This window comes from Canis aureus, chromosome 10, assembly GCF_053574225.1.
Source record: "Canis aureus isolate CA01 chromosome 10, VMU_Caureus_v.1.0, whole genome shotgun sequence".
Lineage (NCBI taxonomy): Eukaryota > Metazoa > Chordata > Mammalia > Carnivora > Canidae > Canis > Canis aureus.
In genome coordinates, this window is record NC_135620.1 from 32531405 (window position 1) to 32555737 (window position 24333).

Here is a 24333-nt window from a genome sequence, read left to right on the forward strand (position 1 = left end):
TGTCTAAGGAGAAGGCCTTAATATGCTGACTTGGCCATTATAAATCTGATTATACTCAGAGACTTAAGTATATTACATTTGTTAGACATTTTTGATGGTCTTCTTGTGAATAAATTGATTTATTAATTAAACAAATTTCAAAGTACCCTCATAGTAGTCAGCAAACAAAATAATGAAAATATATGGGATAGTATAAAATATGTTAATGAAGCTAAATCCCAAACGTTGAATTTCTGTTATTATTGTTAAATCTCATAAGAAAATTCCCAATGGCACATTATAGATAGTTTGATATTGTTTCAGGCTCAATATTTGTCTTTTAGAAAACCAGTTTTCAGCCATAGCACTGAAGTCCTAGTATTAAATAAATATCTTTTGTAGAGTCTAAATTTCAAACTACTGACTTATATACTAATTGTAACAGATGCAACTGCACTACATTGAAGCTTTTTCTCTTTTTTAAAAGATTTTATTTATTTATTCATGAGAGACACAGAGAGGCAGAGGAAGAAGCAGGCTGCCCAAATGCCCCGACTGAAATTATTTCAGACTATATCCATTTCTTAATATGATTAAAAACTTACTCTTTATTTTCAAATTGCCTCACATTTTGGTTTTATTAGCAAACTATGAAAATAAAACACAACAGCCTTTGAAACTTTAGGAAATGAGGGATGCCTGGGTGGCTCAGCCTTTGAGCATCTGCCTTCTGCTCAAGTTGTAATCCCAGCCAGGGTCCTGGGTTCGAGTCCCACATCAGGCTCCCCATAGGGAGCCTGCTTCTCCCTCTGCCTACGTTGCTGCCTCTCTCTCTCTCTCTCTCTCTTTCTCTCTGTTTCTCATGAATAAATAAGTAAAATCTTAAAAAAAGAAACTTTAGGAAATGTAGAAAAGTATGAAGAAGAAAATCATCTGCAAATGTCAGAAACCACTTTCATTCTTTTTATATGTATGATATATATATATGTTTGCTTATGCTATAATATTTTTAAATGGAACTATGCAGTCTATACTAAATTGTTTTTTTCTTTAAAAATGTATTCTGATCAGATTATAACTGAAATATCAACAAATGAGTTCTATAATGCAATGTCTATTCCTTAAATCTAAAATTTATTTGGAATACAATATAGCTATGGGGGTTCACAACATTAATAAGCACTCTGGTATGAAACATCTGCTAACTGAAAAACCTATATTCAGAGTTTTGTGATGGTTGTAGAGGATGTTTAATTCATTTGATTTGTCAGTTACTGATTCTCTCCTGGGCAATTCCACAGACACTGAAAACAAACATGCACATATATGTATATTATGTACATTACATGTTATATAAACACTACTAAAATATATGTATCTAAAGAAGACATATTACTATTACCTGATTTTCACAGTCTAGTAGGTGATCAAGATCAAAGACACTTTTGGATTTTTAAAGAACCAATGTGACTCTTTCCTCTAAAATAAAATACTATTATCAGGAAAGTTGACTTCTTTGAAGGAAGCCACCAGATCATTCATCACTCAGTGAGCTAACTCATGGCTGTGAGAGAAATAATTACAAAATGTTCACACATCTGTGTAATATTCTCTGTCATTTCTTAATGGTTTGAAGTAACTGGGTTATTTTCAGGTCTTAAATTTACATGTACTAGGTAGATTTAATGAAATTAACTCCCAGTGTTGCACTAACTTCTGGAATATTCCATATCATGACGATGAGTCCAGAGACCACTTGCTGGACAAACATAAAATCTAGAGTTCTTGCATAAGATGAATGTGTATTAAAGCACATCTTAAAGCTTGAAGGAGAGGAAAACATTCCATTGGCAAAACCTCAGGAGATTTACAATATATACTATTTGAAATTAATTTTCCTCTTTCCAAACCTCCTGAAAAAAGATATACAAGGAAGTGATAAATCTTTTTTTCTGTCCTTTATGTCAATATATCACTATATAGGGCTCGAACCCATACAAAGTTTGTCAAGAGACCTCATTGTGATTACTGTGTGATAGTTCCAGGGCTCCTGCAAACACCCAGCCCCACTCTTTGATATCTCTTGGAAGAATGACTCAAGGCTTTGCCATAGGGAACATATTACACTGCCATCATAATTTCTGGAATTTTATTTATAAAAATTTCCTGCTGCTAGGGTTGGATGGGCGAGAAAGGTAAAGGACCTCTACAGTCCCTGACACAAACTATCTACCTCTGTATATTAGCTACCGTTTAAAAAAAAAAAAAAAAAAGTAACCCTAGGAGCACCTGGGTGGCTCAGTGGGTTAAGCATCTGACTCTTGGCTTCAACTCAGGTCTTCATTTGAGGGTTGTGAGATCAAGCTCCACATTAGGTTCCACGCTCAGTGTAGAATCTGTTTGAGATTCTCTCTCTCTCCTTCTGCGCCTCTTCTTGCTCTCTCTCTTACTCTCTCTCTCACTCTCTCTCTCTCTCTGTCCAATAAAATAAATAAATAAAATGTAAAAAAAAATAAAAACAAACCTAAACAAAAGAAACATTTTATTTAATCGGCCCTACACAGACCAGGAGGAAAAATTAGGAATCCTAAGGAAAACTGAGAACCAAACATTTTAATCAGTGGCCTGGGGCCATTCTAGAATACTATCTCAGTAACTGAGACATAAACTCAGCTCTGTATTTCATGATGATGACTATTGAATCAACTTTTTAAAGATTTTATTTATTTATTCATAAGAGACACACAGAGAGAGGCAGAGACATAGGCAGAGGGAGAAGCAGGCTTCCTGCAGTAAGCCTGATGCAGGATTTGATCCCAGAACGCCGAGATCATGACCTGAGCCAAAGGCAGATGCTCAAATACTGAGCCACCCAGGTTTTCCACACCTGGTACTTTAAAATGTTTTTGCACAATATATTGTTAGTTCCCTTCTTCCCTGCACTTCTTCCTTTTTTTAGTTCTAAGAGAAGACTTTTACATTTTTTTCAAGATTTGAGAGTACAAGAATCTCATTTTTTAAAATGTGCATCACACACAGATACACACACACACAAACACACATACTTATACAAACTTCTCTCTGCCCAGAGGAACTTGTTAGTAACTTAGACAAGTGTATACAGAGAAAGAAAAGTTACTTTTATAAGACCTCTTTATGTCCTGGAATCAAGTCAACATAGCTACTGTCAAGAGAGTTTTCCTATGAGATTTGGAATGACTTGCTGGAACTAAGGCTTTAAAATGTTATGCTTGAAAAACACTTGATTACATGTTCTGCAAGTTCTGGTCTAACTATTATGAAAAATTCACTGGTATACAGTAAAAGCATTATTAAGTAATTACAATAGACAGAGGGGGTGATATAAAGATTGAAGTTCAACTTATTGGGATTTCAAAAGCAAAAGATAGTTATTTGTTTTATAGCACCCCATTCTCTTTCAACTTCGTCATGTCAAAACGTCACAATGATGGAAGTCCTCAGAACGTTCTTTCAAATAATCTTGTTGTGTCTTGTTTTGTTCATTTGTCCAGATTGGGTTTCTATAACTTCAAAAGCTTATTATGTGGTCAATGGAAATAAATGTTTTAATGGTTTCTGAGGCACATTGCTTGGAATACCTTTTATTGTGTCACCTCAGCTAGGCCGGGACTGTTTCCCATAATTTTGTACCTCGTATGGCATGGGGGAACAAAATGTCACCTCGAAATGTCTCTCTTTGGCATGTAGATTATTTTAGGCTGATTATTTTTAAGAAACAGAAGAATCAGAAAGAACCTTTAACCCTAACTGCTTAAATTTGGATAGAGGACTTGTTCTTGGAAGAGAGTTACCATCACAGATAACTCGGGTAATATAAACAAGGTGTTGTGGACAGGGAGGGACCTAGTAAAATCTGTTAAAATTTCTCTCTACATCCCATCATTTCTGTATGTCCCCACAAACATTTATTTACCAAACATTTACTCTTTTTCATATTCCTGTGAATTGTTTTCCTTCTCTTGGAAGTCCCAACACCTACCCTCTTCTCTTTAGCTCTGGATGGCATATTAGCCTCAATTGCCTGACTTCCGGTAGGCCTCATACTCTTACAGACTTATGTAATAAGATTTGATTTTCTCTCGTTAATCTGCTTCATGTCAACTTAATTCTTAGACCAGCAAAAAGAACCTTGAATTGTAGAAGATAATTTTTCCTGTCCAACAACGCTTTCCAGTTAGGTCACAAGAGAAATTTGCACATGATACGGCAAGTAAAGAAGTGATAGATATTCTTCTCCTTAGAATCGGGTGTAGGATGTCAGTCTCTGGGGGAGCTTGTACATGCCCCTGCCTGTTGATTTACTTTGTTGGGATAAGGGAGCGCTGAAACATGCAACCATTTAAGCTCCCAGAGATTCTCTGAGTTGGGGCTAAGTGTATGTGTGGCTCTTTGGCAAAGTTTGCTGACATCTCCTACAGATCATCAGTACCATTAACATTGGTGGTGAGAGACAGGAGTTCTAGTTCATCTTCATGGGTTCAGGTTTGTCCTTGCTCTTTTCCACTTCACAGTCACCTAATAACCGACCAACTTACAGCAACTTCAGGCTCAACGTCAGATACAGAAGCAACAGCCTAGTGGAAATGTCCCCATCAGCAACCATAATTCCATAAGATCCCTGTAATAAATCCCTTATTGCATAGCATCACAGTTATTTTTGCTTCTCTGACCAAATACTAATTGACATACGTTAGTATACAGCCAGGTTAGCGCTATCACTCAAAACCCAAACCAGGTGTCATTGGCTTCTGGCTCAGCAGTGAAAGAAGCTTGAAGGGCCTTGAGAAGACTATTAGCAGCACCCTGATCAGCATGGAGGAGGCTGTCAGTGAGGATTTAAAGAAGAGAGGCCAGCCCCTATTTGAATTATCCTCAGCTGAAGTCTTCTAGCTGAGAACCCTGACACCCCAGAGCAGAGGCAAACCATTCCATCTGTGCTTTGTCTGAATTCCTGATCCATAGACTGTTTGATGCCACTCAGCTAAGAGTGGTTTGTTAGCATCAAGACAGGATTGATAAACAAACGGGTGCTAGAAGTGGAACAATCAGACTTGCATTGCATTCCAGCTCATGAGCTCTTAAACTCTGCTTCTAGAATTCTGTACATTTATAGAAACCACTCCTGCTTTATTGCTAAAGTTAGTCCGAATTGAGTTTCTCTAATTTACAATCGAAACGAGTCCTAACAAATCATAAAATCAACAGAAATAAACATCTTAAATGCTCTTCATGTTTATTGCTTAAAAAAACTTATTATATGCTTTCTATCTTTAGGCAGTTTTGAATTAAGAAATGCCCCCTACTTAAAAAACCAACATCCACTTTTATTTGATGTGTATAAACATAAATCAGTTTTTTTGTGTGGGGAATTTTGCAGTCATCCATTCAATCATCTAGGAAATATTTATTGAGTTCTTTCATTGTGCAAGGCAATGGGTTAAGCAAAGGAAAGGATACAAAGAATTATACAGTTTCTGAGTAGTTAATCACACAGTAGCAGCAATGAGACATAAACAGAAAGTAACACATTTCCTTGATTCTGACATCATTTATTTTTTCATATTTAAATCACTTTAAAAACAAGGCACATTGTATAATTGATAGGTGCATTTTACTGTGGGAGTGTTTCTTTTCTCCCCTTGAAAAGCTACAATTAAATCGACAGTGTGCTCCTAATTATCTATGATGTTTTAGAAGGAGGAAATCCAATATAGCACAAGCTAGTATGTAATAAGCACCATGAGTGAAACCAGGAGATTTAAGATTTTCACTAGCTGGGAAAATATAAGATGTCAAAGCATTTCAACTGAGTTAGAAGAGGAGAGAGCATGATATTTAATAAGGATCTTCTATGAATGTATAATATGAACTTTCTTATAATCCTGGCAATGACTCTAAATGGTAGGGATTATCTTAATTTTCCTGGTCATATAATTGAGGTTCAGATCAGCAACGAAAAAAGAAGCATCTTTGGGTTTTCATACTCAGATATCTCTAAAATGAGGTATATACTCTTCTCAGAACTTAACAATGACAGAATTCAAATTGTACTACGTACTTGCTACGTGCACTATGTAACATGTACATATTATGTTAAAAATCCTTTATAGACAGTATGACTCAATAGGTATTAATATGATCCTTAGAGATATGGAAACTGAGAACTGGAAAAATAAACTAAGTCTCTCAACTAATAAGTGACAGAGATGGATGCATGGAGAACCCTAACAATCTGGTAAGAGTCTGTGTTATTAACCATGATGCCATGAGCCTCTGAGGATAGCATGAAACATTTTCCCCCAAACTTCTAACTATCTGATTAAAAACTGTAATCCCCTGACTCCTTTCCCTTACCCAACTGTATAATTGACAGCTTTATGATGTATATAATCTATGGTCTGTTTTTACTACCCCCAAGTAATCTCCTTAAAGGCAGAGATTTTATTCACAGATATATTTTCACTAGTCCAAGGTGGGAGCTCCATAGGAAATAGCTGAATGAATCAAAGAAGGTTTGTTTGTTTGTTTGTTTGTTTGTTTGTTTGTTTTAAAGAAGATGAGACAGTAAGTTCCATGAGTGAAGAGTAATTGGAGAGGAACAGAGGCCAGGGCAGTGGGAGTTGTGTTTTGAAACATTGATTAGTTAGTGTAGTCTGCCTAAGGTGTCAAGTGGGAGCAGAAGAAATCAGTGAGCAAGCCTCCCAGCAAAGGAGGTTAAAGCCACCCAGGCTCATACACATAAGCCCCTGCTCCCTCACATTTTGTTTGTAGCTTGTTCAGCAATAGACACTGGGAAGGAGGGCCGGAAGACATCAAAGTAGCTGTATGGTTCATATTTTTTCTCCCTTTGGCAGCTATTTGCTCTATTTCCTGCTGACACTACAATTTCAGCGATTTAATGATACAATTGTTTCTGAAAAGGACACAGAAACAGACACCCTCAGCCATTTAATTGGCTTCCCTGACAAGAGTGGAATCTGCTGTTTTCTAATTTCATTTTTGAGGGGTATGGGGACCTGGAGAGGTCGGGAGAGAGGAGAGAGATAATATTTACTTCTATTAGAAAAAGTACAGTTTCAGAAGGGATATTAGTCTACCTAATTAAGGGCGGCCATTTCCATGCATGCACTAGGATACCAATGAAAATCACTCAGTCCGTTGCTAAAATCATGTTAAGCTGTTTTGATATAAGAATGAAGTAAATTGGGTCAAGGTGTCATCATCTTATCTGTTCTCACCAATAAGGACTCAGTAGCTCAGCTGCTGCGGGGTCTCACTAGGGGCTTAGCAATAAAAACATAGGAAAAAGCAATTGTGGCAAGAGGATATTTTAACCATAAACATGGAGATTTTGTGAGGACTACTCAAGAATGTTCATTGTGGGCAATGCTATACTTTGCTGATCGACAGTCGCTCTTTGAAGACTGTACTGCAATTAGCTCCCACCACAGCGAGGGTGATTTTTTTTTTTTTTTTTGAGGGTGATTCTTTTACAAGCTGTGGTGAAAGCTGTCTGTGGCCCCATGAAGAAGATCCTCTTACCCATCACCAGCCCTGTCCTGCTGTTTCCCTAGCAACGTGCTCTAGCAACAGGGTCCTTTTACTCCTGCACTGGCAGCTGGATACCTACTACCAATTGGGTTAGCCACTTCTCTTGAATACCAACTCAGACAAAGGTATGCCTTAACTAAATGTGGACTTTTTACCTTTCATCTCTCCTTGCCTGGAACAATAGTGTGATTAATCTATCACTAGGTTAGATCTATTTTATTTCCTTGCTGGCTTATTAAGAGACATTATCCTGTATGCTACTGGCTTATGAAATTCCCACGGTAACCTTGTGTTAAATAAACTATTGGCTAAGGCAATCTCAGTCTCTGATCATTAATTTGCACCAAAACAAAACACTGTAATAAGCTCCTGCACTTGGGCACTTGAGTGAGTCTTGCTACCTTATCATTTGAACTAGGACATTAAATACAGGACATTTATATTTTCTGTTGCTACAAAAAATTCCCCTCCTTTTACCAGATGCTACAGAAATCATGTAAAAGTTGACCCAAGTCTTCGTCATTGTCATCTTTAACATATAAAATGAAATACTGTTTAGAATGAAATATTCTAAACAGGCCACTTTACGTGGTAAGAAAACATGGTTAATATACACACAAAAATACCATGTTTTGGTATTTGGCAAATACCAAATGGCAAGGTGCTAAAGCTAAGTATTTATTGTACATAAAAGTAGGTGTAAACTAAAGATTGGAGAAAGTCTGAAAGCTGTTCATCACTTTAGTTTACAAAGACTATGAACAGAGATTATAAAAGGCCAATATACCAAATTTTAAAAGGTATCCTTCCCTCATCCTGTGGAGAAAACTTCTTTTTTTACAGGACTTATCTACTATTACTTCTCTTTCTTCCAGGAATGTGGAACTTCTTTAAGCCACTGACAGAAATACTTCTGTTTCAATGTTCTTGTGCTTTCCCATAGCCTCACTTTACGTTCCTCAGTTTGGTTCAAAGTGTCACTTAAAACTATTGAGCTTATTATTTTTGTCAGTCCCTCTTCCTAGCAAACTAACTTTCTCCAAAAGTATATATAAAAATCCCATGGAAATATAAACAAATTCAGCCCTCAGCATAATGCTAGTGGGACATTACCCACTTTCTGTTTGTGTCTGTAACTAAAATGAGTGTTGGTGATATTTACTGGATATAGTAGAATTCTAGCCAACATTAAGCCAAACTAGGTGAAAGCCAAGAATGAATCCCAGAGTATGGATGGAAAGAGATTAGTAAGTTGGTCAGGAAAAAGGAAACAGAGCAAAAGTGTTTTGGAAGACCACTGATTTTATATGACTCTGAAAGTCAAAATAGGAGGGGAAAAATCATGAAGAATCAGGCATTAGAAGTTTGTGTGGGCCAGAAAGTGGAACACATAGCTTGGCCTATGTTCCTCTGGCCAGAATTCAGTCACAGGTAAGAACATAACATGAAGAACTGGGCTCGGTGGGAATTGGTGCACCAATAGTTAAGAAAATTAAATTCTGACAACCTAGATGATCGAAGATTAAACAAAATCATGAACAAGTGAGAAAGCAATAAAAGAAACAATAAAACAAGTTTTAAACAAACAATAAAAGAAAGCTTTATTTCCATTAGTGGCCAAAACCGGTTTGGCAGATAACTAAAAGGAGGTTCTTGATAAGAGCAATATCAGAAAAAAGACACTAAGGCATCATGGGAGGAGAGATGCAGCCCAAGGATGCAATCAAGGGCATGATATTAAAATGAGACTGGAAAGGACAATTAGTGCTTTGGAATCTGGAGATAGAATTGAAGGCTATCCTGTATATACATGGAGATGAGATGTTTCCAGATGTGCAATGAAAAAATAACGAACTTCTTGGGAGGTTTTGAGTAGAGAGGATCCATATTCAAGAACCGTTAGGGAACCATTTGATAAAGCAGACTAGGAGAATTGGCTTCGAAGTGCAACATTGGCAAAATAATAGGCATAGAGTGAAATTTTCTAGAATATATAATTTCTTTCAACAAAATATCTTTTCAATTTTATAATTTCAAAACTTAGTGGTCCATATTTGATTTATTAAACGTGTGTGGAGGTGAAGTATAATATTAAAATTAAGTCAATTTAATAAATGTTAATTTATAAAAAGAATTTCCCCCTCAATATCACATTATATGTGCATGCATTTCATTACAAATTCCAAATAAAATTTAATGCAAAGATCTTTAAAAAGTGAGGGTTAGAAATAGCAATTCACATACAGATTAATACATTTATAGATATGGATATATTACCAACGCAGCATGCTTACTTTTCTTAATGTCACATTCCAAATGGATTTAGACTTGGTGCCAAAGAATCATATCTATCAACTTACTGTGCATTTGAATAGGAAATTTATGAGAAAAATATGAGGCAGAGTGCAACTGAATATATACTAAACAAATTAATAATATTTTAACATACAGAATTTGTGCTCTTGAAACGTAAATATAAAACAAGACTTCGTATATGGACTCATGATTTATTTCTTTTCCATGATAATTTGAGAAGTTCAAGAAACCAAAAATTTCAGATGAAAATATAATACTAAGTCAGCAAACTTTAACAATGCTCAAAACAAAAGCTTATTATGCTTATGTGTCAGAAACTTTGCATGCTTTAACTTAATACTTAGAATAACTCTATGAAGTGCATGTTTTTACAGTGGAAGAAAATGAGGCACAGAAATATTTGAAAACCTCTCCAAGGTCAAACAAATAATAAATGGTAGAATCCATTATTTTACTCATATTGAGTTTCTGAAGAATCTATAGTCTTTATCTCTGTGCCAAGGAACCTCCCATAATGATATTTTTATGCTAAAATACGTTTTTAACAATCCCTTTTTTCTTTAAAAATGTCATAGTACTATAGAATTTATTAATGTATCCTTTTGGGAAACAAAGCAAATGTTTTCCCTCACTTATCTACATGAGATATTAAAAGTTATGAAGCTTCATCTCTATCACATGAAGCTCATTCTATTTTTATTTTTTATTGTTTTTACCTCAAAGACCAATTTGGAACGTATAAAAAGAAAACTGTAAATGGATGCCCCTAAGTCTTGCTAGCAGTACCATAGTTAAAACCAGGAAACAATGTGGAGACCATCTTGTTGGTGCTACAGCTCAGTCTCGGCACAAACTCTCTTTTTAGGCTATTGAATGACAGCCAAGCAAGCAGAGAACTGATTCTTGAGGCAGCTGCCTGAATTCTAGGGCTAGATTTCTACCCATACGAATGTCATCTTTAACTGATCTGCTAGACTACTTTCACCAATAGACAAAAAACAAAAAACAACAACAACAACAACAAAACAGATAAGAGGCTGCCAGTTGCAAGCCAGTAATATATGTATTCACTTAACAAATAGTTTTCTGTGTGTCATACACAGTGCTGTGGAGATTCAGTGCTCGTATCAAACCCTCACAGGCTGGCCTATTTTGACTTTCACTCTATCTACTGGTAAAGTTGGAGTGCCACTTCCATTTCTCACCCAAAACTCTCACTCACCTTTTTATTACAAATACCTGGCCAAACAAAATGTCAAGATATATCTATATCTATATCATCTATATCTATATCTATATCTATTTGTTTTATTTTTATATCTATCTATATCTATCTATATCTATATCTATATCTATCTATATCTATCTATATCTATATCTATCTATCTATGTATCTATCTATGTATCTATGTATCTATGTATCTATCTATCTATCTATCTATCTATCTATCTATCTATCTATATATGTTGAAATCTTTCAGTTAGAAGTTAGGAACACTGGAAAATCCATAATGAATAGCTAGCTATCTGTTTGCTTTCCCCATCGAGAAATGCTTTTGTTAGCATCTTCATGCTTAAGAACCTAGACAAGAGAGAACCTTTGGATATTGTGGATGAAGGAAAGCCTTCAGGTGGCACTCATTCTTTGGTCGAATCTCAGAACACTGACACTGAGAAAAGCTTCATGAATGCAGTAGAAATAAGCTTTATTTGTAGTTTCTGCCTTGTTCGACAGCTTATTCAGGGAAGAACACAGCAAAAGGAAGAGAGAACTCTTCAGCATGATAATCTGTTTTGGTACCTCAGCAATGAACCTTTTCTAGAAACGAAATGATTATCCTGCCACTAGAATGCTCCAGCTGTTGTTCCCATCTTGAGTATTAAAGCTTTTGAAAAGAAAATATATATATATATATATATATATATATATATATATAAACTTGAATAGCCCCTACATGAAAGTGCTGTTTCCTTAGAAGCTCAGAAATGTTCATGTTAATATGTATCAATTTAGCAAAAATATCTTTAATGGCAATGGTATTGCCTTTGAGAGGGATAGCCAGTGTTTGGAAAGGATAAAAAAAATACTTTTTCTCTCTAAGAAAGCAGAACAGAGATTCAATATGAAGGGGATACATTTAGCAGATATATTGCTTATAAGGCCAATTAATATAAATTCAAAGAAGCACATTCTTAAAGAGGACCCAGGGTCAAAATGTAATGTAAGAAAGAAAAAAATATCTGAAAAAATTTTCATGGGTGTGAAATCAACTGAGCAAGAAGAAAACAAATTATTCAGAGTGCAACCTCCATTACTTAAGAGATCATAGTTAAGAAGAAACAGGCTATTTGGGATGGTATTGTTCAGCTTCATTAATGGATGCATAGGATTCCTGGAATAAGAACAGTTCTAAAATTAGGGGAGTTCTGTGGGTTTAAAGTGGAATCTTCATTAAGAGCAAGAGTTGTGCTGTTTATCTAGTACAAGGGCAGAGAGCTTTAGGGCTCTTTCCTCCCTGTTTGGGTGTTAAAACCTTGCAGTTGACCTTTCAGAAGCTAAATGATTTAAAGTTTGCATGAAGGTTTTTTCATTATTGTGCTCTTTTGTTATCCCAGTAAAATTCTTTAGGATAACAAAACTACTTTGAGTTTGTTTATGCTACCTCAGGAGATAAAAAGAGTATCCCTTACTCCTGCCTTCCTTCATCTGAAGTGCAAATTTTAAGTAAACAGGGATCCTCAAAACACAAGGAAAGTTTTCACTGAGAAAGATCCCTCTAGGAAGAGATAGGATTCAATAATAATAATAATTATTTATTAATAATAAAAAAATTTATCATGACATCTGTCTTCTCCCTTTCACAACAGGAATTTTCAAGTAGATATGTAGATTGAAAAGGACCTATTTATTTGTTTAACAAATATCAAGAAAAGGGGCAATTGGGAGAAAAATGGATATTGGATCTATGGAATTTTATTTGTTTGCTTGAGGGAAAATTGCCTTAAGATACGGTACATCAGGTCAATAATACTTCCCCTTCAAAGTTACTATAGAAATCTGAGTGATTATAGCTACTGGGGAGGGGAGATGTCTAATTATCTTAACAGATAAACATTAAGTAGATATGTTTGCTCTCATATTTTCACACCTGCTATTTGGTCTCCTCACTTCTGATTTTCACCCATGTAGCCCATGCATCATAAAGCTATCACATTTTTTTCCCAAGATACAGCTCTGATTATACAAACAAAAATAATAACAAAAGTCCAACACATTTAATGACTACTTATTTCTTATATGGTAAAATATATTCTTTTAAACCAGGCTTCAAAGACTTCTACCAATGCATCTCAGCCCAGCATTTTGAAATAATGTCTCACTTTTCTTTGTCATTTTCTATGAGTTAGCCTATACCCTATTGCCAAATGTCTCTACTTATTTCCACTTCCATGCTTCTCATATACTCTTCTTGAAAGAAAATGATTTTATCCAACTCCTCATATGTATATCCCATACAGCTCAAAATGTCATGTATTTTGGTTGGCAATTCTTTCATATCCCAACAGCTAAAGTAAACCTTCCCTCTTTGAAACGCTCATTACACTGTAGCTTGAGAAGTCCTCAAACTCTACCTATAGTGCATTATATATGTGTTGCCAATATTTTTCCGCTCATACAGATATCATTATATATAATGCCTTTAATAGCAACAAGCTTTGAAAGAATTGTCAGGTGTGAGTCTGTAGCAAGAACATGTCAATTTTTTTACAGGGTCAACCAAGCTGATCTTTCACTATTTAATTTTCTGCTAGCACCTTGAACTATGCAGCATATTATTACAACTGGTTATATTATATTTGCTTGGAATTATGTACTATTTGTGTTGATCAAAGCCTTTATTTGTTTTCTGTTTAAATACAGAATTCTGTAGTACAAAAGTGGGCATCTTTAAAGTCAGAGAGACTTAGATTTGAAATTAGCTGTGACATTAAATAGCTTTATGTACTTGGGCAAACTATCAACCACCTTAAAACCTCATTTCCAAAATAAGAATAAAACCATCTCTATTATATTTTGAAGATTAAATGGAACGATTCATATTAAGCATCTTGAACATGGAAATCCTTAGGATGAATTCCAGTTTTTTTTTGTTTTTTTTTTTTTGCTGTACCATCTCATGAGCTACATTGTCTCTTTGTAAAAAGAACATCCTGTACTGCACTTTCTAAGTATCCTCTGAAGTGTTTAGTGAGTTGACACAGGTGGCACTCAATTAATGCCACTGACCAAGGTGGTCTAAAAAACAATAGAAACAGCTTTACACAGAGTTTTCAAGATTGTGTCTAAAATGAGAAATCATTCTGCAACTACTAGGGTGCAGGTCAAACAGTCTGATATCTGATTCTAGTTCTACAGGCATTACTTACTAGTAGTGTGACTTTGAGACTGGTCCTTTACTTCTTTGATTCTCCATTTCTTCACCTGCAAAAGTGAGGACATTGGACTAGATCCAGGATTTCTAATTTCATTAACATTTTACAATTTATTTGTTTATTCTGTGAATAAAGTTTTATAGAAGTGACGAAAATGGACACATTGAAAGCATAGCTACTCTGGAAGATACAAAGAAGAAATTTAGGACTTACACTTTTTTGTCCCCTCCTGTAGGCTAGACTAACACTGGCTTAAATCTAGTCAAGGATTTACAGAAGGTGCATGAAGCTTTTTGATAGCTAGTCAGTCACTCAGGCCTACTGAGAATGTGTGTGTAAAAAATTACACACTTTATCCATTCTCCCATTGAGGAACATTTAGGTTGTATCCATATATTTGCTTGTGAATAATGCAGATATCTCTTCAAGATATCGATTTCAAATCCTCTGGATATATATCCAGAAGTAAAATTGCTGGATCATAATGTTTATGGTTCCATTTTTTGAGGAACTCCCATACTGTTTTCTCTAATGGCTGTGCCAATTTACATTCCCATATGTCTGTTTACTGATGAATGGATAAAGAAATTGTGATTACATACTCATATGTGTGCATATGCACATGCACACACACATACACACACAGAGGAATATTAGTGGGCCTTAAAAAGGAGGAAATCTTGCCATTTGTGACAACATGGAAGAACCTGATGACATTATCTCAGTGAAATAAGCTAGATGCAGAAAGGCAAATACTGCATGTTGTTCTTAATTGTATATGGAATCAAAAATGTTAGATTCATAGAGACAAAGATAGGATGGTGGTTATCAGGGAGTAGGCTATGGAAGATTCTGGTCCAGGGATATGCAGTTTTAGTTATACAATATAAATAACTTTTGTAGATCCAATATACAACAATGTAACTATAGTTAACGATACTGTATTATAAACTTGAAATTAGCTGAAAGGGTAGATCTTAAGTATTCTCACCAAATACACATACACAAATGCTAACTATATGAGGTGATGGATATGTTAACCGATTTGATTGTGATGAATATTTCACATGGTACACAATATCAAATAATCACGCTGTATACCTTAGATATACATAATTTTTATTTGTCAAAATTAAGTCAGATGGCCTTTTTAATTTTAGGGTGGGGGGGAAGAAATACCAAACTTTAAACCACTCTATATCTACTGAATGTTTCCTAAATATTCTTTGAAGCTACAAAAGTTATTTTAACAAACCTACTCAGTACATTATATAATTAGGTGAAAATTCCAAAGTGAAATTTCACAACTCTAATGCATAAACAAACAAACAAACAAATAAATAAAATGCCTTGGCTTATACAACATAATACGGCTAATGAATGAGTGATCAGATATTGATGTTTTATGTTTTAAAGATCATACTGGATATAAAACTCACGTGGATAAGCTGTCTTTGCACTTACAGTATCACTTAGGGTGTTTGAAGTTGACCACAGTATTATAGAATACTCAGTGTACAAAAATCATGTAAGAAATCATGCAAACAATTAAACATGTGCCTTGGAGTCAGATAGAGGTTTTAACATTTTAACATTACAGTTTTGAGAAATGTACTTAAGGTCTCTAAGCTGCAGCTTATCTGTAAAATGCAAACTACCATATTGATCCTCCTTGTTTTTGTCTGTGTGTTTTGTGATTATTAAGTAATATTCAGTATAAGAAAGCAATAGTTCATATTAAGTGCCAATGAATATAAGGTCCTTTTTATTTCTCCTTTTATATAATTCCACATATATAGTAAACACTGCTTGGCATAGAGTATAAAGCAATAGCAACTCAACATTTTAATGGTTTCTTTCACAGTGGTTTCTAACTTTCTAACCTTTTGAAGCTGTTAAAATAAAGTCAAATAATGATACTGCTGTGGCATAAGTGTATGCTAGGATCAATAAATTGTGGTTGTTGAAATAAATTGCAATTAAAGGGGTAGTACTTGATTGCTTGACAGTAGGTAGTCTTTCTGGCCCAAATAAACTCAAGTATTAGTCTGATTTACAAGCTAATTAGTATGGACTTCACATGCATTTCATTGGGAGACCATCAGATCATATTGACTTCTGTTCACATCATGAGTGTGCCCTTGAAGTTGTTTTCTGTCACTTACAGGTGACAAGGCCTCTTTACTTGTTTACTTTTATTCAAGAATATAGCCATCATTTTAAATCAAGTAGTATATACAAGAAATTTACAATGTTTGCAAATGAACACTCAAACATCTCAAAACTTCAGTATTGCCACTGGCCTTTTTTTTCGTCCTATTTCTATACATTTAAAATAAAAATATGCATGCATTAAGAAATGAGAAAGGCATTAACGTAGTAAGAAGGAAGATTATTAGTGAATCTTTGAAGCAATAGATAAACACATATAAGCATTAATTTATACGCTAGAAAACCACAGGATAGGTATTTTAAGACAAAATATTTGAATAATACATAAAAAAGAAACAAATTTTTGTCTCCAAATAAAAGCACATGCTTATCTAAAGTACAATTTTGTTCATTCTTAATTTTTCCGTTCAGTACAGTATTTCATATGACAAATTCCAACATATGTTTGTATAATTATCTAGTGAATACTGGACATTCATAGACTAAAACAAGGTAATTTAAACAATCCTTTGTGTTGTAATGTAAATTGCACTAAGGTATACCGTGTGTTTTCCTCTATTATGCATTTACCTACTACTGCATTTCCTGCTAGAAATTAAATATTTTTCTGAATGAAAAAATGACAAAAGTGCAATTCCTCAAAAGGCACAAAGATATAGATGGTATGACTGTTTTAAAATTAATCATCTTTTCCATTTAAATAGCTTTACCCCACACCTTTTGTAAATACCACATTAAAAAATAAAAAAGCAAACGAAAGTCAGAAACACATGAAAATATCCCTGATGCTATGTCTTCTTGGTTGTCCATATTCATATAGATACTCATTTTAGGTTGCTAGTGTTAACCCTAGTAAATCTCGCATAACACTTATTATACTTCTGTTATTTAATTTTCTGTTTCTGAGCCTTATTTTCCTTTCCCAGCTTCTCTTTGAAAGGGAGCTTTGTGAAGGCTAAAGGAAAAAGACTAATCTATTTGTACACTGATGAATTTTAATTACCTTCCAGAGTTCCTGACTCATAAGTGCTCAATAATTATTTTTTGCATAAGGAAACTAATCTCAGTTATTATCAATTATAAGCCATCACAATATATTTCTGACATCAATTTACACACGAAAATATATTTTGCTAATTTTGAGTAATCTTTAAATTGCTTTTATGTATGACAACGTAAAACTATATCAAATTTAACTAATCATACAAAAACCACAATATTAAACATTAGAATCAGTGATCGCATTTTAAAGAACAAAATAGTATCCTAAGATCAAAATGCTGGAATAAATGTTTCTATTGAAAAAGGAGTAGAAGTCCATGAACAAAATTATGAAAAGAAAAATTAGAAACAAAATTCAGTCCATAGCTCCTAGTTAATGTCACCCAAAACAAGAATTTGTGCTTCTTGAATGCAAAGTATATCTATTGGCCTTATTCTCCCCAGGATTTAACACAATACCTGGCTCATTGTGAGGACTAAATTTGTGTCTTAAATGCATTAACAAATCAATCAATTGCCTGATTCAGAATGTTTAAGAATAGCAAATCAGAGTATGAAATACCTGGAAACAAAATGAAGACTGGAAAAATATAAACATGTATGTTAGAGTAATTTAATATGGCATAGACTACATATGCTATACTTTTATAAGCTTTGGTATTATTCAAAGGTGCAAGTGATATTAGAATTCCAGATTCGGAGTAGAGTACATAAAATACATCTGAGTAGATAGGTTTAAAACAAACTCATTATCCTTTTCCATCCTAAGTTCGGTGTCATAATAATAGAGTTGGAGAAATGATCTGAGAGCACCTTTCCCCCATCTGTAGACTGACTGGTAAGGGGGAAGGCAGGAGCATCTTGCTTTCCTGTGCTTGGGTTACAGTCACTGAAGTCAATGGTAGAAAAGATGTGGATCTGAAAATTAGAGGTACCCATAAATCCACAGAATGTGTGTTCCTGCATAGGCCTTACAGCAACTGCTCAACTCTGACTGATCTTGAGTCTGTCCATCTGTCTGATTTGATTATCAATTTGTTTGAAATCTTATAAGGGTTATAATTTTATGTGCTGCACAAGTGTGATGTCATTAAGATAAAGCAAATGTTTAAATATTGCCAGGTGGCCAAACCCTAGGCTATGGGGAAAAGATAATTTTCTCACCCCTCACTAGTACACATACCCACCCTACAGGTCTCTGACAATTTTTATTCTCAAGAGCTACATCCACACTATTCTCACCCCTGTGATTTCTGCTTCTCTTGCTTGTTCCTGCCTATTTTCACACTCCACTGCCTTTCACCGGGGCTAGTCCAAACCAATGCTGCTTTTCATGAGCACCTTTTGCTTTTCTTTTAGGCATGTGTTTTTCAATTTTTATGAGGCAATATTAAGATTTGAGCTTTTGGGGCACCTGGGTGGCTCAGTGGGTTAAGCTTCTGACTCTTGGCTTCAGCTCAGGTCATGATTTTAGGGTTGTGAGATCCAGCTCCATGTTGGGCTCCATGCACAGCACAGAATCCGCTTGAGATGCCATCCCTCTCCCTCTGCACCCCCCCCCCCCCCCATCCCAGCACACATTCTCTCTGTCTCTCTCTGAAATAAAATAAATAAAACCTTCAAAAGAAATCTAAGCTTCTAATGATAAATCATCTAAAATCACCAATCCACTTGTTTCCATGTCCCTAAATACTTTTAGTGTCATCAGAATGAGTCATTAATTGGAAGATTAATATATGATTTTTTGAATACATGAACAAGTATAAATGTGTTGTGGTAGGGGATGTATCTGTGTACTCTCCACTCAGTTTTGCTATAAACCTAAAACTGCTCTAAAAAATGTCTACTAATTTTTTTTTTGTTTAAATAAGATGTTTTCATTTGGCAATATCTATTGAATTTAGGCTTAATTTTAAAATAATCATTTAGAAATGATAAAAAAACAAACAAAAAAGAGTCATTCATGGTAGGCAGAAAAACTTCCCCCCAAAATGTCCACATTGTAATTCCCAGAAAGTATGAATATATTATGTTACATGGCAAAGGGGATTATAATTAAGTTTTTAGGTGGAATTAAATTGCTAATCAGCTGATTTTGAGATGGTAGAGATAGTCCTGGATTATTCAGGTGAGCCCAGTGTTATCATAAGAGTTCTTGTAAGTGAAAAAGAGAGGCAGGAGAGTAAGAATCTGAGTGATATGGTCTGACAAAGACTCCACTGGCCATTGTCATTGCAGGCTTTGGATACAGGAATGAACTTCTGGAATAGAGCAGCCTCTAGAAACTGGAAAAGACAAGGAAATGTATGTACCCCTAGAGCTTACAGAAAGAAATGAAGCCATGCTATGGACATTTATGTATGAGGTTTTATGGGCATATGTTTTCAATTCTCATGAGCATATATACCTTGGAATGAAATTGCTGGATCATATGGCCAGTCTATATTTATCGTTTAGAGAAACTGTCGAACTGTTTTCCAAAATGGATGCCCCATTTATATTCCTGTCAGCAATGTGTGAGGATTCCAATTTTTCCACATCCTCAAGAATATTTGCTATTATCTGTCTTTTTCATTATAACCATATTTTACTGAGACTATAGTGGTATCTCATTGAGGTTTTGATTTGCATTTCTCTAATGGCTAATGATGTGAGAAACTTTTTATGTGCTTATTGTCTATTTGCATATCTTCTTTGGAAAAATGTCTGTTCAAATTCCTCATTCATTTCTAGTACCTTTTTAACATAGTTAATAAAAACAATTATTTTCTCTTTGAGGGGATTTAAAAAAAATTAAATAGACATCATTTTTAGAGCAGTTGTAGGTTCACAGGAAAATTGAGTGGAAAATACAGAAATTTCCCATATGCTTCCTACCACAACACATGCATAGCCTTCATCATTATCAACACCCCTGACCAGAGACCAGAAGAGTGGTACATTCATTACAAGTGATGAAACTACATTGACACATCATTATCACTCAAAATCTATGGTTTACATTAGGACTGACTCTTGATTGTACATTCAATGAGTTTGAACAAATGTATAGTGATAAATATCCATAATTATAATACCGTAGAGAGTAGTTTCATTGCCCTAACCATCCTTTGGTGCTTAGCTTATCTATCCTTTCTTCCCTGCAGACCCTGGAAACCGCTGATCTTTTTTTATTGTCTACATAATTTTGTCTTTTTCAAAATGTATTATAGTTAGAATCATACAGTATGTAGTCTTTTCAGATTGCTTTCTTTCACTTAGGAAGAAATGTTTAAAGTTCCTCCATGTTTTTTCATGGCTTGATAGCTCATTTATTTTTAGCACCATACTATTCCAGTGTTTGGGTATACCATAGTTTATTTATCTATTCACCTCCTGAGGGGCATCTCAGTTATTTCCAAGTTCAGGCAATTACTAATAAAGCTGCCATAAGCATCTATGTACGGATTTTTTTAAATTTTTTTTATGTATGGATTTTATGTAGATGTAAGATTTCAACCCCTTTGGGTAGATACCAAGAGACATGATTTCTGGGTGATAATATGGTTAGAGTAAGTTGTTGAGTTTTGTAAGAAACTGCCAAACTATCTTCCAAAGTGGATGTACCATTTTGATTCCCAGCAGCAATGAATGAGAATTCCTGTTGCTCTACATCCTCATTAGCATTTGGTATTATCAGTATTCTGGATTTTGGCCAACCTAATAAGTATGTAGTGATAACTCATTATTTGAATTTGCATTTCCCTGGTGACATATGATGTAGAGCATCTCTTCATATGTTTATTTGCCATCTGTATACCTTCTTGGATGAAGTGTCTGTTAAGGATCTTGCCCATTTGTTAATAGGGTTTTTTGTTTTCGTACTGTTGAGTTTCAAGAGTTCTTTGTATATTTTGAATAAGAGGCTGCAATAGACTGGATTTTTTGTGCCCCTCCAAATTTATATGTTGAAATCCTAACATCTATTTTTATGGCATTAGGAAGTAGGGCCTTTAGGAGATGATTAGGTCATGAGAATGAAGCCTTCCTGAATGCTATCTGTGTCTCTAGCTCTCTTGTTCTCTTGCTTCCATGTGAGGATACAACCAGAAGCTGCAGTCTGAAATCTAGAAAAGGTTCCTCACCACACACCACATACCAAATCTATTCGTATCCTGATCTTAGACTTCTTAGCCTCTAGAACTCTGAGAAATAAATGCTTATTGTTTAAGCCACCTAATCTATGTTACTCTTTTATAGTAACCTGAACTAAGACATGGCCCTTTATCAGAGTGTCTTTTGCAGATATTTTCATCCAGTTTGTGGCTTTTTATTTTTTTCACAGTGTCTTTTACAGAGCAGATATTTTTCAATTTTAATGAAGTTCAGCTTATCAATTTTTTTCTCTCATGGAGGGGATACTACTTAGCATGGTTGTTTGACTTATAAAGAATAAGCCTGCATATCTTTAATATGAAGAAGACTTGGAGAAAAAAGAAAATATATAGGATGGGATTTGTAGGTCACCAGAAGTTTACCCTGATAAGACTAGAAGATTTTCAGGATCAAGTTGCTGAAAGCAATTCAGCATTCAGATGCTTTATATTTCCAAAAATGAAAAGAGAAATATTAATGATGCTTTTTAAGGTAAATGTAGGGGTGTAACTAGCTTGTAGGGTGGTGCAAGTTAACAAGCTATGAGACGATAGGGATTAAACAATATTTTATGAGTTAACAAGTAGATCTATTACATTAGGTGGTCAGAATAGAGTCCTCCTCCACCTCTGTATTTTATCATAGGGGAGATGAACCATGAAATCCTTATAGGTTTGTAAATGTTTCAGCAATTAATCAGCAAGGAATTTCCTTTTATAGTCAAATGCAGTCAAAGGAACTAAGAAGTAACATGCAGAACCAAGTCAATTTATCTTGGAAGTAGGCATTCTAAACAATTTTATTATCTAAAATCCTGCCTTTATTTTACATCATATTTATTTTACATGATATTCTCTTGGATGGCTTACTTGAACATGATTATAATCAATGAATCATGTTTTGTCCTGGATCTCTGCAGTGTCTATCATACAATTGACAACAATTAATCTGTTTCTCTCAGTGCCCAATTACACTTAGATGGAGATTAAGAGTCATACACAAAACCTCTCTAAAGAAGAAATGGATTATTCAAGGAAAACTTCTTATACATCCCTTCTTATCCATCCCTGAGAAAGGATATTGTGTGGAAGCCATGAAATGATTCCAAGGTGCTAAATACCCATGTTGGATTCAGTCATGGCTGAGGCCCTTAGCTTTCAAATGTGCAGAGGCTTGGGTCAAAATTCATTATTTATCCAAGAAATGATACTGGGAAATCAGGGGTTAGTATCTTCCAGATGTCTGAATTCTAACTACTTTGTCAAGTACAGGATTCTTAAAATTTCATTTCACTTTTGCACAAGGAAAACATGCCTCATATTTTCCCCTTTGTTTACTAATTTATTAAGCTTTTTAGGGAATGAACATTTGAGGACTTAGGAAAATGCAAATGGACACACAAAATAATAGACATGTTCACTTCCCAGATAGAACTTTGATAGTGAAGGTTGATGGGTTGAAAATGCAGACTTGCATAGATGAGTCAGCAACTCTCTTAAGAAAAATGCATCTTACTAGAAAGATTGAGTGTCAGTCTTATTAGGTACCCATTTTAATTTTGGAGGCATTGATAGGTAAACCTAATTTCATTAAGCCTCACTTTGAGAAGAGAATATAGTGGAAAGAGGACTGTATAAGGTGGGTTCTTATTTTATCAATCTGAGAGCTCTGCTTGTAGTTCCAATGCAACCCAGTTTTATCTCATTAACCTTTGGCAGGTGGTCCATTTTCACCTCATTTTTGAGACTACTTCAATTGTGTTCACTGAATTTGTAAGCAAACACTGCACTAAAATAAAAACTTACAAAATTACTCCTATTTTACTATCAGTAGGTTAGTATGATTATACAAACACTCCTGCTGATCTACTTCTTGTTTCATAGCTGGAAGTACTTAACCCAATGTTACTTCATCACTTCAAATGGGCAGATTCTTATACTCCATAGTTTGTTGCAACCATTCTCATTCCTATTCTTCATCCATCCTCTCTACTCAGTTTCATCTGACTAGGGCTGAATTAACATGATTTATTGCTATTCAAGTAGAAAATTTACATCACCTCTGTAGGTAGAGCAGTTGAGGTCCTGCATTTAAAACAGACAATTGTCTTACATGTTACAAGTTAAAGTAATGAAATATGGATCACAAGTAGTAATAGCTATATATGTGTGTGTGTGTGTGTGTATTTGTAATTCCAAGATCATATGTAATTGTATGTATTTCTTGTTCAAGCATTTTGAGGTGTTGGATATAAACCTTTCTCACAATCTATTAGTATTTGGTTATACAATAATGACAGTCTTATTTTTATTACCCTATTCTGTCCCTATGTATCTTATATTTAATGAGTTATCTAAATGACTTAAGGTAAGTACAAAATTTACAAAATAGGAATAACCTATTTTATCCAGATTAACCTATTTAATCTGTATTAACTCGCATTTCTCTACTTCTCTTATACAATATCCATAATACTGAAATGTAGCAATATCTTTAGGTAGCTATTATATCATGAGAGAAAGATTAAATTATATTCCACAGAGTTTATAGTTGAGTAAGATTCCCTGGAATTTGCTAAGCCATACTAAGTGTGCATGTGAGGTGAGGTATCAATTTGTTTACCTAAATCCAAAATAATATAATCATCTTTGAGATAATAATTTTCAATATGCTGAGCTTTATTACAACTTAATATTTGAAATT

General features: G+C 34.6%; 1 protein-coding gene across 35 annotated transcripts in view; it reads right to left on the bottom strand.

Annotated features, from left to right (window-relative positions):
* PTPRD (protein tyrosine phosphatase receptor type D) overlaps window positions 1-24333 on the bottom strand; it is a 2191141-nt gene that overhangs the window by 1907023 nt on the left and 259785 nt on the right. For 34 of the 35 annotated variants that reach the window (XM_077911956.1, XM_077911938.1, XM_077911955.1 and 31 more), the window contains exon 2: window positions 14317-14371. The exons of the other annotated variant lie outside the window; for it this stretch is intronic. The gene's annotated coding sequence lies outside the window, so the exon portion shown is untranslated. The remainder of the gene's footprint in view (window positions 1-14316; window positions 14372-24333) is intronic. 35 annotated transcript variants of the gene reach the window in all.